The following is a 5,365-nucleotide window of genomic DNA, read 5'->3' on the forward strand; positions in this document are numbered from 1 at the left end:
GAGAAAGGCTTTGGGGAGAGTGATACTCAGAGACTAATAACCACGTGGGGAAATATATGCAGCTCAACTCACCAATCTGCAGAGGGGAATCCACAGGCACTTCCACTTGTATGCAACACTTGGTTCTCATCAGAAACATAGAATAAAGGCTTCTTTTTCTTTTCCTTTTTTTCCCCCTTATAACTCCTGTGTGTCACTGGAAACACACTTCATCTTTTTGAGATTAAAAATATGTTTTAAATACTAAATCTTTAGATCTTTTATTAAAAATATTTTCTCAAATTACATATTAATTGATAAACAAGTTGTCTTATCTTCCTATCTTGACTTATCTTCTCACATTGCCCTTCCTACCCTTTTCTATTTTAATAATCTGTTTAACATCTAAAATATCACCCATCAAAGCTACAGTCTTTTTTTTTTCTTCTTTTCTTTCTTTATTTGGAGGGGAGGAGCAAAGAATCTTCTGTGGTTTCTTCTAATTCCTTCTCAGGCAATTTTTGAATCTTCCTCTGAGTACCCAGAATATAGTTTTTTAACCTATTTTACAAGAGTTTATAGCAAGTGACATGTTTTGCATTTTTTGATATTTGTATCCACCTAAATCTCCACATTCCACACAGTTCAGCAGTGTAAAAGCTGTGCTAGCACTGTGTACAAGGGGTTAAATTAATAGTAGATGTGGATGACACACATTCACCCTACTTCAGGCAATAATTCCTGGTTATCATTAAGGGATCTGCCCATCCAAAACTTTCAGTCTCTGCCACTTCTGCAGGGACTCTGGGAGTGGAGTGCACTCTTTAGAATCAAGCCTACTAGTGAATTCCATTCTCACCCCTACACACACACAGCCAATGCTTCAGAGATGGTCATATGACCAAAGCTGTCCAACGAGAGGGAATCTCAGCACATTTGTGGATATCATCAGAAAAGAGACTTGCATGTTTCTTCTGGATGAGAACATGCCCAGGATAGCTAATAACCATCTACATAACCGAGAGAAAAGCCTGTCTGCAAAGGAAGTCAATCCATGGAGAAGGGTGGGGCCAAGAGATCAAAGATCAAAAGAAACCAGACCTTCCTAACATGATAGCCTGTAGCACTTGAAGCCAAACATGATGCTGGACTTTTCAATTGAGTTATCCAGTAAATTCTGTTTGCCTGCTTGTTTAATTTGTCAGTTTAAGTTGGGTTTTTCCTTACTTTCAACAACCATTACCACCATGCTTCATATCTATAATCTTTGGTTATAATATCTGCTATATTATTTGACCAGGCAAGAGTATTTCAGAGCATTTCAGAGTCCTTTTAAGAGAGTAATCTGCTGAAAGCCATGTACTAGGGAGACTAGTCTGGCAGATATGTGCGGGTTGGGAGAGGCCAGACAAGGCAGAAAACAGTTGCGGCAATCTAAGCGGGACTTGATGAAGGGCTGGCCTTAGGGGAGAGAGGAGACATGACTGTTATCCCTCTCAGCTGAGAGAGAGAAATCCAGGACATTGCCTGAGGATACACAGCAATACAAACCTGAAAAAAGAACACAGAGGAGTCCTACTCATTTCCTTTGTGACCTTCCAGCATCTTTCCTATGGTTAACAAGCATTTACGAAGAACCCTCTAAGGACCTAAATGGTATGTATTACATTGGGGACCACAGGAGTTACATTTAAAATGTATCTTCATGCACCACTTCTCCGGCCATGCTGAGGCCGTGTCCCACATACAGCCAACTAGAAGGATGTGCAACTATGACATACAACTATCTACTGGGGCTTTGGGGGAAAAAAAAAAATAAAAATAAAAATAAAATGTATCTTCAATTTCCAAACTTGTATCAGGTCCATTCTTCCAATTTAATATCTTCAGCTAATATTCAGAAGACACAAAGAAACTGGAGAATTATTTCAAATTTTATTCTAAAGATAATCACGTATCCTGACCCAGCTGCATAGTTTACAGGACACTTTCAGTTTCTTTACAGTAGTTAAATTATGAGTTTTCTGTTATTCAATTAGTTCGCATTGACTCCTGGAAGCCAGAGTTCACAGTTGAAAGCATGGTCAAATTCATGAGATATTTACATATATTCATCAAAGCACATCCTTTAAGATGACATTAATTAGAGTAAAATATCGGAATTTCACTGTTATGATTAGATACCACAATAATGTAGACTCTGCCACAAGGGTGGAGATACCTGTAGCAAGATAATATTCTGAGCACTTAGAGAAGGTAACAGTAGGCTCCTTGAGAGGAGCATTAAAATACTGATGACTTTTTTCTTTCTCTGAGGCTACAAAGGGGTCATCATCCTTCTTATTAATATTAACTTCAGTGCCCCCAACGTGGTGCTCAGCGAGAACCCATTGTCTGAGTGTCTGAAAAAGATGGAATATAATAAAGATCATTCCTGTCTATGCTTATTTAACTTCCTTATGGGCTCTTATAGAATTTCTGATAACTGGAAGAAATTCTTCTTAAAAAAAATGACTTAAATATATCTGCTGTTTTGCTGAAGAATCATTATTAAGCAGTAATAATAACAAAACTTTCATTGAGTCCTTAAACTTAGCATATAAAGGTACAATGTAAGTGTTTCTATTATCCTTATTAGCTTTACTTTACAGGTGAGGAAACTGAAGCTCGGAACTTGCAGAGCTAGTAGGTGATAGAGCTAGGAATTACCCAGGCAAATCAATTTTCAAGTCCAAACTCTGACAATGAGTGAAATTAGCACATGGCTGTAAACACTGATGGAGCCTCAATCTTGATCCACTCTTCCAGCTGCTGTTAGACTGGAACCTCTGTGAGGGCAGGGGCTGTTTCTTAGTCATTCTTTTGTTTTTTCTTTTACTGACTCTTGGAACATAGTGGGGGCTTTAGGGAAAGGTATACTAGCAATCAAAGAGTCATCACTGTATGGCAGGCATGTTATCCTCCCTTGTCCTTTATAACCCCCTATAGAGTATGTACTAGTATTTGCAAGAAAAAAAAATGATGATCAAAGAAGCTAACAAATTTGCCCATGGTCACAAAGCTAATGTGTGGCAGAGGTTTGAATTTAGGAGGGTAACATTCAAAGCCAAGGTTTTCCACTCTAGCAGATACATTTTTTTAATGAGTCTATGACAATGATTCTGACTTACATCAATCACTTGATTTCTCAAAGTCTGATTTCTTTAGCTCTAATTATGGCAGGATTTCTATCTCTCCCAAGCGGGGAGGAGAGATACATGATGTATAAACACACACAGACATAAAATTTGTAATTGTTCATTTACACTGCATCACATTTCAAATATGCTTCTAATTGGAAGCTAAAATTAGATTATGTATCTTAGTGCCTTATGCTCCTCACACTCTTCAAATATCTTTACCTAAAAAGTTGACAAGCCACCAAACAAGGTAGTCTTCAATGACTGGGATCATTAAAATGGGATCTATTAGGAGCCAGCCTGGTGGCATAGTGGTTGAGTTCGCACACTTCACTTTGGTGGCCCAAGGTTCACAGGTTCGAATCACGGGCGCGGACCAATGCACGGCTTGTCAAGCCATGCTGTGGTGGTGTCCCACGTACAAAATGAAGGAAGATGGGCATGGATGCTAGCTCAGGGCCAATCTTCCTCAGCAAAACGAGGAGGATTGGCAACAGATGTTAGCTCAGGGCCAATCTTCCTCACCAAAAAAAAGAAAAATATGGGATCTTTTAGAATTCAAAATTAATATCCGATTTGTTTGATATGCAGAAACAAGTTGAATAATGCTTCCTCAGCTGAAATGGGAGCAGATTCTGAAGTTAGCCCCTGCCAGCTTCAAGTTATACATGATGATAATAATCAGAGTCAACATTTATGAATTCTCTCCATCCTAGACGTACATGTTTTCTTTCTCATCTTCATCATTCTACAAAGTTAGTAGTATGCTCACTATACAAACGAGGAAGCTGAGGCTCCCCATGGTGAAGTCACTTCCCCAAGCTGATAGAGCTAGTGAGGGGAAAAGCGAGTACTATGAGCCCAGGCCTGTTTGTATCCAAAGTCCATTTTTTTTTCATCATCACCTTTCACTAGATAGTCCATTGTGGTGTAGGCGGCAAAAATACTTTCTTCTTTCCCTTCAAACAAAACAAAACAGAACAAAAACAAGAAGCAGTAGGAGTAACAGCTAGATTCTAACTGAAGATTATAACTAAAGAATAGATCAAAGTGAATAGAAAGAAGAACAGTGTCCACAGAGAATCTGATTATTAAAAAAAAATAAAATCTCTGAGAAAAAAGGACAGTCCCTTGGGTTAGGAGAGGGAAATTGATGACATGAGGTAATGAGGGAAGAAAAGATGGGACAGACTTCTCCCTAGTATGGAAAAAAGAGACTCAGTAAAAAGCCAAGAAAATAGATTTTAGGGATATGAGCAATTAAATACTAGTAAATTAGTAAATACTAATAAATCAACTGATCAATAAATACTAATAAATCAACTAAACACTAGAAAATCAATATTGAATGGCCACAATGTATAAAATGTATCATTGAGCATTGAAACTCAGGTGTAAATAAAAGAGTTGCCTCCTGAAATAGTTGAGAATGGCTGAGAAAATTAAAAGATCAGAACTAAACAATTCACTAGCTTATAATAATCTCATAATAATAGTAACATTTACTGAACACTTTCTGTGTGCCTAGCATATGCTAAGAACTTTATATTAACTCATTTAACTATCATAACAATCATAAAGAGGAAAGAATGGTATTTTCCCAGTTTTATAGATGGAAACTTGCCCAGGGTCACAGAACTAGTAAGTGGTAGAGCTGCAATGTGAACCCAGTCACACACCCTCTACCACTGTAATGTACTGTTGACATTCACAGTTGTCTCTACCCGTAAGATTTATGTATATCAAATTTAAAAAGCTCTTCTGCATCCTATTTTGTGGTCACTGTTTAATGATGATGATCCCCCACTTCAAACAGAACACTCTGCTTTTCTCTGCTCTTATTTATTGGGCTTCTTTACACATGAAAAAACTTTCTCACAGTAGAAGTTTTTCTCAAAAAAAGTCTAAAAATGAACAGAATAGATAATTCTTAGCATTGTTTACTCATATGAAGGGTGCTTTATACACTTCACAAAACTCTGCCATAGAAATACAATAGAAAACGTATTTTCATTTAAAATGCTAAGTCTTTGATCTATGATCTAAATCACATTAATTCAAACTCTACCAATTTGAAATTCATTCACTTATAGCATTTTAGAGATGAGCAAATTAGAAAGATAAGTAGGAGTTCAGTGGGAATATTTATCCTCCTTAGGAAAACACATTTGGGGCACAGAAAAAAAAAAAAGAAAGAAAAAAGAAAT

The sequence above is a fragment of the Ceratotherium simum genome, chromosome 4 (assembly GCF_057802395.1).
Source record: "Ceratotherium simum simum isolate JZ-2026a chromosome 4, ASM5780239v1, whole genome shotgun sequence".
Taxonomy (NCBI): Eukaryota; Metazoa; Chordata; class Mammalia; order Perissodactyla; family Rhinocerotidae; genus Ceratotherium; species Ceratotherium simum.